This window comes from Artemia sp. Qi Xiang Cuo, unplaced genomic scaffold, assembly GCF_049724085.1.
Source record: "Artemia sp. Qi Xiang Cuo unplaced genomic scaffold, ASM4972408v1 HiC_scaffold_3319, whole genome shotgun sequence".
Taxonomy (NCBI): Eukaryota; Metazoa; Arthropoda; class Branchiopoda; order Anostraca; family Artemiidae; genus Artemia; species Artemia sp. Qi Xiang Cuo.
In genome coordinates this window covers 58,229-72,145 of record NW_028300711.1, presented here as the reverse complement: position 1 = coordinate 72,145, position 13,917 = coordinate 58,229, and the positions used below count along the sequence as shown (strand labels likewise).

At 34.1% G+C, this 13,917-nt stretch overlaps 1 pseudogene; it reads left to right on the top strand.

Moving 5' to 3' along the window:
• The first annotated feature begins 3,791 nt into the window (after positions 1 to 3,791).
• LOC148938418 (uncharacterized) lies at positions 3,792 to 6,081 on the top strand (annotated as a pseudogene).
• Positions 6,082 to 13,917: the final 7,836 nt, after the last annotated feature.

Below are 13,917 nucleotides of genomic sequence, written 5' to 3'. Positions count from 1 at the left end.
AAGATTACATTTGAATGGTGTCTCACCTGTATGCACAACTTGATGCGTCTTCAAATGGCTTGGTGAAGGAAAGCATTTCTTACATATGTCACATTTAAATGGACTCTCACCTGTATGCACTATTTGGTGCCTGTTCAAATGACTTTGTGAAGGAAAGCATTTCTTACATATGTCACATTTAAATGACCTCTAACCTGTATGCACTATTCGATGCTGGTTCAAATTGCTTTGTGAATGAAAGCATTTCTTACATATATCACATTTAAATGGACTCTCACCTGTATGCACTATTTGGTGCCTGTTCAAATTGCTTGATAGAGAAAATCATTTCTTATATATGTCACATTTAAATGACCTCTTACCTGTATGCACTATTCGATGCTGGTTCAAATTGCTTGGTGAAGGAAAGCATTTCTTACGTATCTCACATTCAAATGGTCTTTCACCTGTATGCACAAGATGTTGCTGTATCAAATTGCTTGGTGAATTAAACCATTTCTTACATGTCTATCATATAAATGTTCTATCACCTGTATGCAGTATTTGGTGCTGTTTCAAATTGCTTGATGTATTAAAGCATTTCTTACATTTGTCACAATCACATGTTCTCTCACATGTATGCACTAATAGATGATTGTTCAAATGGATTGGTGAACGAAAGCATTTCTTACCTATATCACATTCAAATGGTCTTTCACCTGTATTCACAATTTGATGCTGTTTCAAATGGCTTGATGTAGGACAGCATTTCTTACATGTCTCACATTTAAATGGGCTCTCACCTTTATGCATTATTTGGTGCTGTTTCAAATTGCGTGATGAAGCAAAGCATTTCTTACCTGTTTCACACTCAAATTGACTCTCAACGGTATGAAATATTCTATGATTTTACATTTTGCTTTGTGAAAGAAATAATTTCTTACGTATCTCTCATTCAAATGGTCTTTCACCTTTATTCACAAATTGATGCTTTTTCAAATTGCTTGATGACGAAAACCATTTATTACCTAAATCACATTTAAATGGTCTCTAACCTTTATGAAATATTTGGAGCTGTTTCAAATTGCTTTTTGTATAAAAGCATTTCTTACATGTTTCACTCTCAAATGGTCTCTCACCTGTATGCACTATTTGATGCTTTTTCAAAATGCTTGGAGATGAAAAGCATTTCTTACATAGATTACATTCATATATCTTTTTTTCTGTGTGTATACTTTTATGACTTTCTAATTTCCTATTCTTTTTACTGAGCAAGTATGTTTTTTGATCGTCTAAACTTTTTTCATGAGATTCCAATTTTAATGAGTAGTTTTAATTTTAATTATAGTATCCGCTTGCTGACGAATTCTGTGAAACGACTAGCGATTCATTTTCCGGTAGGTCTAGTTCAGATGTGTTTGGTAAAATGTGACCTTGTAACCCTAGATGTTGTCTCATATCACCAATAGATTCTCTTAAACAAATGCCACACCTCCTTGTCCCTCTCATTTGGTGTTCCATGAAATGAACAACAAAACTGCTGTATTCACGAACTACTGCGGGGCAGATATCACACTCTATTGGTGAAAGCTCTTCACAACCAGTGTCAATGTGAAGATCTAAAATCAAAAGAGATTTCTCTGCTTTTCCACAGGAGCCGCATCGCCAGATTCCCACTGTAAGTTCTTTAATAGCCTTCTCTGTCAGTTTTTTCACCATAACGATTGGTTTTGGGCCTAAGAGTATTGGATGACTCATACCATCAGAGCTGCACAAAGTAGAATGCATCACCCCTGTAGTGAAAAAAAGAATTAAATTTCTTTAATTAAATTAATAAAATAAGAAAACAAAGAAATTGGCATTACAACAATTAGGGCCCGAACAATGTGGGGGTCTGAGACATTATCGGCTTACGGGAAATAAATATTGAGTCACATATTTGCAACTTATTCAGAAGATCGCACCAGATTTTCCTCAGGTAATTTTGCTTGTCCAGTCCTTGGGAACAGAGCAATCAGCTAAGTTTGATTGTGGTGATAGAATAGCAGCACTTGTCATTAACATTTGATAACATGCTTGCAGCTTCAGCAAGTGAGGAAGAAGAGTCAGCAGATAATATTGATCAGCAACTGGGAAGGTACATGAGTGAGGCTGTCATTGACTGGAAAAACGCTGGCAAAAGAACAGCAGTCGTTTCGAGAAACTGGAAAAACTTGCTCAAAAGTATCTCTGCTGTCTGCCATACAGACTAAAACTTTATTAGGTTTAATTGTTTTTATAAATCTTTTCTAAATAAATCTTTTTTGCATTATCTGGAATCCACAGTGAATTATTGAGGCTGTTCTTTGGATTGTAATCGGGGAGAAACACGTTAGGATGCATGTGGGCAGAGAATACAGAGTTTAAACTGTAGAAAAGTTTGTTTTTTTTCAAAGGAAATTTATCGGCAAATTATATCGGTAATCCATATCGGTCGGGCTCTAATAAAAAATGTAAGTGAAAGTAAAATAATCAAAAAGTATTAAAAGATTTGGCTATACATTTTATTGAACTGGTTATATTCATTTGCTTTAATTATTAAATAAAAAAAAAAACTTTAAATTAGTTCAATTTCAAAGGATAATTAGATTAGGAATGATAAAAATTATCTTTGTCAGCTTCAGAACTTAACGTCTATCTTTCTCCATATCATTCGAGAATATTTTTGTATGATTTATGATTTAAGTAATATTAAACTGAACGACGAAAGGTACACTCCATGGGTATACCAAAGCATAAGCAGGCAGTGGGGAGTCGGGGGAGTCAGTTATAAGAAAGACTTAAAAATGTGGTATATTTAATTTTCTGAGTCTACTAGAGTACTACTACTAACATCTCAACGCAGGCCAAAACAGCCTGAGGCCAACACAGCTGTGTTGCCTGAGGCCAACAGCTACATAGGCTCCTCCTTCATCTCAATCTCTTCAAAGCCTCCCTCTTTACAGCCTCACAGGAAGTTCCCATTTCCTTTAATTTTTTCGGTACAAGTTTGTATTACAGTTTTACTTAAAAAATAAAATTTTGAGAGTTATTCCCATGGGCCTGCAATACCTCTTACAACCCATGTTCCGTGTTGTGGTGTACATCCCCCCCCCAGCCGGTGCCAACTCACTGCGGTCGCGTGTGATTAATGAGTCTAAGGAGAGAGCAATAACTGCCAGATGAGCATTTAACCACACATGAGCTGAAAATGGGAGCAAAAAAAAGAACCGCATATGAGTTTTGGTTTTGTCCTTCTTTCATTTATTTTCTCTTTTATCTTTCATTTCAATTTTGTCTTTCTTCTTTTTTGTTGTCTTCGTAGTCCCTTAAACCAGTCTACATTTTTATAACATATTTGTAACTTAAATAGTCTTGAACTACTCCAAACGAAAATGGCTTCAACTATTCCTGTTCAGAAATAGAATTAAAAGTGAAGTTATTTCTTTTAGCTACGCCATGTTCGGGAGAAAATTGGCGTTACGCAGAAAATTTTTCAAAAACCGGCAAAGTAAAAAAACAAACTCCACCTCTACTTTGCTAATGTAACTTTCTAGTTACTTAAAAAGAAAGTTTTTAGATTAATGTTGAGAGGCTCAAGACCTACTTTTGTCTTGCACTGTTTCAGTACTGTGCATTTAAATTTCTTTGATGCACTTGCCTACGAGCCGAAATGCAACCTAAGTCTTACTATAGACCTTATTCGTTTTTGAAGCGCCACCCTCGGAGAGAAAAAGAACTACTCGTGGCAGCCAGAAACAGAAAACATTTCTTAATAGCCACTTCTACGGTAAAAAACATAGAAAACTAGAAAAACTTCGAAGAATATATGCAAGAAAAAAAAGATATTCAGGAAAAAAATCATATATGTGTGACGTATGTAATACATGCTTTTCTTTTCAAAGTAAGTTAGATGTGCACAGGAGAGTGCATACCGGTGTAAAACCATATAAGTGTCATGTATGTAATAAATGTTTTTCTCAATCTTCCCATTTAATTAGCCACCAAACAGTGCATACCGCTGAAAAACCATTTAAATGTGATGTGTGTACCAAATGCTTTTCTTCATCTAGCAATCTCATTACGCACCAAATCCTGCATACTGGTGAAAAACAATTTAAATGTGATGTGTGTAATAAATATTTTCCTCGATCTTCCTCTTTGATTATCCACCAAAAAGTGCATAGCGGTGAAAAACCATTTAAATGTAATGTATGTAACAAAAGCTTTTCTCAATCTAGCCATTTAATTAGGCACCAAAGAGTGCACACAGGCGAAAAACCGTTTCAGTGCGACACATGTAAAGAATGCTTCTCTGTATCTAGTGCTTTGATTCAGCACCAGAGGGTGCATATAGGTAAAACACAGTTTAAATGTGATGTATGTAACAAATATTTTTCTAAGTCTTTCCATTTAATTAGCCACCACAGAATGTATACTGGTGAAAACCCATACAAATGTCATGTATGTAATAAATAATTTTCTCAATATAGCAATTTAAATGTGCACCAGAGAGTGCATACAGGTGAAAAACAATTTAACTGTGGTATTTGTGAAAAGAGGTGTTCTCAAGCAGATGATTTAAAGAAGCACAAAAGAGTTCATACGGGCGAGAAACCAAAAATGTGATGTATGTAAACAGAGTTTTTCTTGTTTGGATGTGCTGAATGAACATCAAAGAGTACACATAGGTGAAAAACCGTTTTAGTGTGACGGATTCTAAAAATGCTTTTCTGTATCTAGCACTTTTATTCAGCAGCAGAGAGTGCATACCAGTAAAAAACCATTTAAATGTGATGCATGTACCAAATGCTTTTATCAATCTAGCAGTTTGATTATGCACCAAAAAACGCATACTGGTTAAAAACCGTTTTCAAAATTGATGTATTTGAGAAAACCTGTTCTACATCAAGTCATTGTTAGGGGCCTCAAAGCATGCATGTGATATATGCAAGAGAGCATTTTTTAAGTCAACCCTGAGTCTTTATATAACAATTTTCAGTATATTTTTCACTTTTTAAGTGTTTTTTATTCTATGGAATGCTAATTTTTATAAGCTAATTTTTGAGAAACCGTCCAAATGTTTAAATTTTACAGTTTTCTTTTCAGTTCCAAAAATTTGCATTTTACATTAATTGTAGAAATGTAGCCACAAATATTAAGTTGGAACACCAGTCTCAACTGTATAAGTTAAATGCTATTACTCGAATCTTGAAAAGGGGTACCTATATACCATTATCTATTGAAAAATATCAATTTTAGATTGTTGGTTATACTTATTTAAACTGTTCAGAAGCGTGTGCAGTTATTTAAATAAGTAAAATAATTCAAATCTAAACATTGTATTTCCTAGGATCGAATATTAAATATTATTTTCGTATAGGGGTAAAAAAAAGTCTACAGCATCTTTCTTTGAAAAAAAAAGAAGTCAATTTTAAGATGTTTATTATGGTTGAGGGATGAGATGTCAACTGTGGGAAGCACCTGCTGTTTTTAATATAGTTTTTCTCTTGTGCTGAATTAGTTTTCGTATTTCTCATAGTTGCTGTTTTTTAAAGTTCATTTATTGATTCATTTCTCCAGTTAGTACATTTCGCTTTTGTCTTTTTGTTTTATTTTTCTATTTGAGGAATACACCAAGGGAAAACACTAAGGTTGTTGACCTCAGTTTTTTCCACTTATAACCACAATGAGTCACTGCCTCTTTTACTCGTTTCTGACTTGAGCAACAACTCGGTGCAGTAAATTTTTCTGTTTCTAAAAGCTTTTGCTCCTCTTGCGAGTATTTACAACTCCATTTCTGTAACCTTTCTAATGAGCAAATTTTTTTAATTGGTTTCTGTGTGATAAAAAGTAGATTTTGAGATTGAAAGGACATCTGTTTTATTAATTTGTATGTTTTCGTTTACCTGTCATCAGTGACATGCATATTTAGAAACATGATCGTAGCCAGGGCTTTGATTCAGGAGAATATCAGCTAGTCTGGAGATAGTTTTTACTATGTAAAAGGCTTTACGCCAACAACTATGTTTTGGCTATATTGATCTGAATTAAAGCTCTTCACAACAGTAAGGTGCAAATGACGTCCAACTCTTTAGAAGGGACAAGGGAGGGGGGGGGGGCGTTAGTGTTTATCCGGTTTGTGATTTCCAGCATTCAAAACAAGAGATAAAAACGAGGAATTTGGTTATTTACGGTCTTCACAATTTTTTTCGTTATCTTCTCTTGTTTTACTGCAGCCTTTTACTTTTCTTTCAAAAACAACATTTCTAGAAAAGCTTGTTTTAAAATTAATCTATGTTCTTTTTTTAAAGATTTTTGTTGATTAATTAAACTTTTTGTTAGTTTCTCTCTTGGGTAATTTAGATATTTGCTGATTATTTTTTTTTCTTACAAAATTTTTCAACAAATTTTAAGAGTAGTTTTACCCCCAAACACATCCAATCAAAATTTTTAGATAGCCATATTGTTAAACGTATTTAAAAGTTTTGAAAATTAGGTGTTTGAAGAGGATAACCCCCTCAGAGCCCCCAGGGCAAGGGTTGTAAGCTATGCCCTGGGAACATACAAAATTTTTATAGATAGCGACGTTGTAGAAACTTAAAAAAGGGCTCATTCGATTGGAAATTAAAAGGGCTAGTGCCCTTTTTAATAGGCGAAAGTGATTGGAAGGCAACTAATACCCCTTCCACGCCTACGATTTCTCCAAACACATCCAATCAAAATTTTGAGATAGCCGTTTTGTTCAGCATAGTTGATTTCCAGATAGAAAAAATGTTTTTCAGGAGGACACTCCCCCCAGAGCCCTCGGGGCAAGTGTTGAAAGTTATGCCCTGGGGGCATATAATGTTTTATAGAAAGCTTTGTCGTAAAAACTTTAAAAGGACTCATTCGATTGAAAATACAAGAGGATTACAACCCCCCCCCATAACCCTCAGGGCAAGGCTTGTAAACTATGCCCTGGGGGAATGTATGGTTTTTATAGAAAGCGTTGTCGTAGAAACCTCAAAAAGGGCTCATTCGATTGGAAATTGAAATCACTTGTGATCTTTTTGAATGTTGAAAGTTATTGAAAGGCAACTAACACCATTTCCACGCCACCCATTTATCCAAACATATCCAAATGAAAATTTTGAGATAGCCATTTTGTTCAAAGTAGTTGAAAGGTCCAGAAATTATATCTTTGAGGATGAAACTCCCCCAACATCCCTCATGGCGAGGGTTGTGAGTTATCCCCTGGGGGCATATAAGTTTTTATAGATAGCGTTGTCGTAAAAACTTCAAAAAGGGCTCACTCAATTGGAAATTGAAAGGGCTAGAGCCATTTTTAAAAGTCAAAATTTTTGGAGGGCAACTAAACCCCCTATCACACCCACTATTTCCCGAGACACAGTGAAAGCTTTGTCGTAGAAACTCGAAAAATCGCTCATTCGATTGGAAATTCAAAGTGTTAGTGCCCTTTTAATAGTCGAAAGTGATTGGAAGGCAACTAACACCCCTTCCACGCCTACTATTTATCCAGACACATCCAATCAAAATTTTGAGATAGCCGTTTTGTTCAGCATAGTTGATTTCCAGATAGAAAAAATGTTTTTCAGGAGGACACTCCCCCCAGAGCCCTCGGGGCAAGTGTTGAAAGTTATGCCCTGGGGGCATATAATGTTTTATAGAAAGCTTTGTCGTAAAAACTTTAAAAAGGGCTCATTCGATTGGAAATTCAAGAGGATGACAACCCCCCCCCCCCATAACCCCCAGGGCAAGGCTTGTAAATTATGCCCTGGCGGAACATAAGGTTTTTATAGAAAGTGTTGTCGTGGAAACCTCAAAAAGGGCTCATTCGATTGGAAATTGAAATCGCTAGTGATCTTTTTGATTGTTGAAAGTGATTGGAAGGCAACTAACACCATTTCCACGCCACCCATTTATCCAAACATATCCAAATAAAAATTTTTAGATAGCCATTTTGTTCAAAGTAGTTGAAAGGTCCAGAAATTATATCTTTGAGGATGAAACTCTCCCATAATTCCTCATGGCGAGGATTGTGAGTTATGCCCTGGGGGCATATAAGTTTTTATAGATAGCGTTGTCGTAAAAACTTCAAAAAGGGCTCACTCAATTGGAAATTGAAAGGGCTAGAGCCATTTTTAAAAGTCAAAATTTTTGGAGGGCAACTAAACCCCCTATCACACCCACCATTTCCCGAGACACATTGAAAGCTTTGTCGTAGAAACTCGAAAATTGGCTAATTCGATTGGAAATTCAAAGGGCTAGTGCCCTCTTTAATAGTCGAAAGTGATTGAAGGGCAGCTGTCCCCCCTCTCACACCCACCTTTCCCCCAAACAAATCCAATCAAAATTTTTAGATAGCCATTTTGTTAAACGTATTTAAATGTTTTGGAAATTAGGTGTTTGAAGAGGATAACCCCCTCAGAGCCCCCAGGGCAAGGGTTGTAAGCTATGCCCTGGGGGCATACAAAAAAAGAGCACTAGAACTTTTAATTTCCGTTCCAATGAGTCCTCCCACGATATTCTAGGACCACTGGGGCGATACGATCACCCCTGGGGAAAAAAACAACAAAAAAACCAAAAAACAAATAAACACGCATCCGTGATCTTTCTTCTGGCAAACAATGCAAAATTCCATATTTTTGTAGATAGGAGCTTGAAACCTCTATAGTAGGGTTCTCTGATACGCTGAATATGATGGTGCGATTTTCATTAAGGTTCTATAACTCTAGGGGGTGTTCTCGCCTATCTTGAAAATAGCCATTTTCTCAGGTGCGTAACTGTTAATTCTCAGTACTAAAATTGATGAACGTTATATATTTGAAATCAGCATTGTTATCAAAAACCCGTTTTCTAGAGTTTCGGTTACCATTGAGCCGGGTCGCTCCTTACTTACAGTTCGTTACCACTAACTGTTTGATAATATGTTTAATCTGTTTAAAAATGTTGAATATATCATTAATGGTAAAACAATTGAATCTATTGATTATGTTGGTATATCGAAAACCGTTAAAAGTCTATTAGAATTTTCTGATGATTATTCGAGAAGCGCAGCAACAAATATGTTTTGGTATAAAGATAAAACGCAAACAAATGATTCATTTACAGAAGAATGTGAGTTTGTAAGTACTTCTACAACTGCAAAAGCAGGTGAAAGTCCAACAATTAAAAAAAAGAAAAATGATAAATTTAATAGCGGTTTATTAAAAAGATATAATAAAACAAAAGTCATATAGTTAGTATGCATTTACCACTGTCAAGATTATTTGGATTTTGTCAAGACATTAATCGTGTATTTAGAGGTGTTACACACATAATTGTATTGAAAAAGAACAGCAACAATAATATGATTATAAAATAGGGTCCTCAAAACTTTAAAGTAGATATAATGTATTTATCTTGGATTCTACCAGTATTAAATCCTGGTTTTTTCATTAGAAATGAGTTAGAAGGTAAATTAGTTAAAAAGAGTTCATTTGAATTAAGATGGGAAGCGTGTAATACTTATAAAAGTGATAATAGAAATGACAAAGAATTGACATGGAGAGTCGTCAGTGGAAGATGCAATACAACTAAAATTGTTGTAGCATTACAGAAAACAGAAAAAAATAGTAATGCTATACAACATAATATGATTTTTGATCATATGAATCTTAAAAAAATTGAAGTGAGAGTGAAGGGCGATAAATATCCGCAAGAAGAATGAAAATATGATTTTAGCATTGATAATGAAGATTATTCTAATGCTTATCAAAGATTTTTACATTTAGGATACAAACATCGAAACGTTGATAGTGGAACTATTGTCAGCTATAATGACTTTAAAACAGTATATCCATTATTTTGTTTTGACGTTTCAAAAATGAACCTAATATTTATGCATCTGGATCAAATGTTGATATAGAAATTAAACTTTGTTAGATCAAGAGCCGGCTGATTCATACAACATTTACTGCGTTATATTTTCAGACGGAAAAGCAAACATGGATGTCATTGATCATTAATTATATGTTAACCTATAAATTATTTACGATTCAGAGAAGCTTTTTGATAAAATAATTTACAAATAAATGGAGAAGCTTTTAAGAGAAATAAAAATGGAAAATAAATACAATTGAACCATTAGGAGAGAAGACTTAGACGTTGGAATAGAAAACACAATTAAAGCATTGATATACATTGGAACTAAATATGTTAATAAACTTGTTATTATTATTAATTTTGAGGGTCAAATAGTTGATATCTTTGCACCAAAGTGATTTTATTCTAAATCAGCTTATTTTGAAAAGAAATTTAAAAAAATAGAAAAAGAGAAAGGTATGATTTTAAAGGTTATTGAAAGAAAAGGGAAAGATAATAATAATTATCTAGATATTGATATTGAACTTAATTAGTAGTATATTGAACTATCTAATAAATATTATATTATTAGACTTTATCAGTAGTATAAGAAGAATGGGACATTTTTTCAAATTACATAAAAAATTCTTATTTCAGAAGACCTTTTTTGATGTTAAATGTCATGATGGGAAAATTTTAAAATGCTGCAGATTTTCATTTAAAATGGGGTGAATTCAATTGAAAAAGGGGGTAAATTGAAGGGGTGAGATAGGTGAGGCAGCTCCTGTATTTCTTATACTACTAACGCCTCATTCAATTTAAATTGAAAGTTCTAGATCCGTTTTTTAAAGTCAAGAATAATCGGACAGTAAGGAACCCCCCCATGCAATAAAAACTTGAAAAATTTTACACTCAAAATCTAACTAAAATTAATTAAAAAAAAACTTTCTTAAAAATAATTTTTTAAAATAAAAGTGATGCTATTTTTAAACTTAAGCTGTTAATGTTAACCTGTTAAAATTCAAACTCAAAACGACCAGAAATTACTATTAAAGAAATTAAAACGAACAGAAATTAAATAAACAATCATAGCAAAAAACATACAAAAAGTAATAATATAAGTTAATAAATAGATTTTAAAGCGGGATATGCTTAGATTGAATATGAAAATCAAGCTTAAAACGAAAAAAAATGATCTGCTATCAAAGTATAAGTGGAACTTAAAATGAACAGAAATTAAACAAACAATCAATGCGAACAAACATGGCTACAACCCCTGGAGCAAAGTGGAATGCTAACCAAAAGTTTTGCTTTAACATCTGAATTGAAAGGAAAACTTTTCAACGCAAGCAAATTGAAAGATTTTGCCGTTATAATTTGCGCAATTAGCTAATTTGGGATGGCCACGACGTTTTTGAACTATAACTCAACATCTGATAATAAGCAGCTCTTAGTAGTATTCCCCTCCCCCAACAAATTTTCTGGTGAGGCTCAAGACAGCCCGCCTCACTTTTTCTGCCTCTGTGCTGATAGGCATGTAAATGTAGTATTCAATGCTACATAGAGAAATACTACATCAATGGAAGGGGTACTAATAACCCCTCCCCACACACACACCAATAATAAAGGTCTAGATCAAAAGCATTCCTCGGAATCAAGAGTGATTATATACTAGTTTCTACCCCTCCTCCCTCCCCTTCTCAAAAACCCATTCTATATTCATCAGGAGGCTTAACGAGAATAAAGATATTTGGCATTAAAATGCACTTTATGAAACATCTGGCTCCCACATCGAATACAAACGGACCCAAAAAGAGCTTTAAAATAAATGTCAGTAACATTTTTCTGCAACAAGAAGGGACATGTGATCCCGCAGAAGAGTTATTTAGTCTTAGTGTAATGAAAAGAGATAAGAGATTAATTCCCGCTTCCCCTACCGCTTTCTATGTTTCCCTTAAGGTTCAAGAAGATTTAGCAGTTTGAGCATTGAAATGTGCTCATTTAGGTAACTGCAACCCCCCCCCCCTTCACTCCTTCCTACGCAGTGACTTCTTTATAATAAATCTTGTGCAGTTATACATCACTAAACATATTATAAGAAATACACTGAATCAACTTTGTTAAATCAAGCCTTAAGATAAACATCCATATTAACCATTAATTTTATGCAGACTACATGACTTTTCAGGAACATTCGTGCCACCATGTGGCATTACTTCCTCTGCAACAGGGAGGTTATATAGCCGGAATTTTACTCTTTACAACAGCTCTATTTCTCATATATTCTAGGCCAGCTATAGACTCCATTTGATTGAGCATATATTGCTGGCCTAATTATGTTTCGGCTACGAACTGGACTTGGACTAGCTTCTGCGTCTGCAGAAGGTCTCCAACGTTTATGTTCAAGACAACCCAATTATCATCACTTCAAGGAGGCAAACCCCCTGGAGATTTTCATATAAAATGTCTGTGTTCACAAGTGGGTTCGAAAATTCTCTTCAAGCAGTTCTCATAAGTCCTGTCTGGGGGGAGGGGGGTAAAAAAAAGTACCCCTCACTCTACCCCGTAAATTGTTCTATAACTCATAAAAAAAACTAGAAAAAATATATGTAAAAAAATTTTCGATGCGTTTTTTTTTTAAATAAAGTTCTTAAGCATCGAAATAAATTCCATAAATATTTTTTAAAGTAAAATGAACATATGATCCTCCAGCAACCTTATTTGGATTTCATATAAAGGATGGGATATGAAGTATAAATTTATCTGATGCCCTAACGAATTTACGTTTTCTCGAGTTATTGATGCTCAAAAGTTAAGTTATGACTTAAAGACTTGTGGTTAAAGGGATCATAGTGCCTCTATTCTTTAGTTCAGACATTTTTACTATTAAAATCATAGAAATTTTAAATAAAAAAAAACAAGTTATTTCATATCAAAGTAAAGAGCGAAATTGAGCTTTAAACCAAAAGTAGTTAGTCCATATATGAAGGGGCGTCCTCTTTAAAACTCCCATCCTTTACTTTAAAGCCTGACTTTTTGTCAATGACGGGGCCTAGCGGATTATAAATAAAAGGATGATGAGTATTAAATTAATATATGAGGATAGTTTTAAATAAATACTTCAGGCAGTTTTTGAGACATTGCTCATCCGTCTTTTTGATAACCTGCTTGTACTTTTTGTGTCTTGAATTAACACAGCAGGCAGTTAAAGTTCTACTTTAATATCATTAGACTTAATGGTAGTATTACTAATAGTTGGGGTAGTGGTGTACTAGTACTGCTACTCCTAGCTGGGTGATCATGAACACGTTTCACTTTTATTAGTTCAACTTGTTAAAAGCTTAAACTTAAATCTCTATGCCGTTCTTAAGATACTGCTGATGTGCCCTTTCGACAGCCCACATACACACAAATACTGCATACACATACTCAATTTCAATTTTATTTACGGTTTCAAACTATTAGTCTAAGCTGTTTCTGGGGTAGAATTTTACACCTTAAAAACTACATCAACATAAAGTCGTTTTAGTTTTATATTATCTTAAGAAATACCTGAAAGTCGTACAAAAAGTAAAAATAACAGTAGCAACGATTTTAGTTACATTATTATTAGTAGAAGCAGTTGTAGAAGTAGCAGCATGGACATAACACCTTTGGTTATTTAAACATCCTCTTGCACATGCCTTGAAATTTTCCACTTAATACAATAGACAGTTCTTAGAATATTTCTAATGCGCCATTTAGACAACCTGCACCCAGGAAGTATGTTTTGATTTAGTTCAAAATCTCCCTAAGCATTCCCTGATAGCTTCACTAGCATACTCTTTGTCTCAGTAGAAGTAATTATAATAGAAGTAGTATTAGCAATAGTCAAAGTGTGTCTTTTGAGTTGGTCCCTCTCAACATGCAAGAAAGTTTTGAATATTTACTTTCAGATGTTCCTCTAAAATTGCTATTACATCCTTTTTGGTGACCGGACGGCAAAAAAGGGTTTTAATTTAACTGGAACTTCTCCTAAATGTTCTTTGAAAGTTTCACTTTAATAACATTAGTCTCAATAAAAGCAGTAATAGC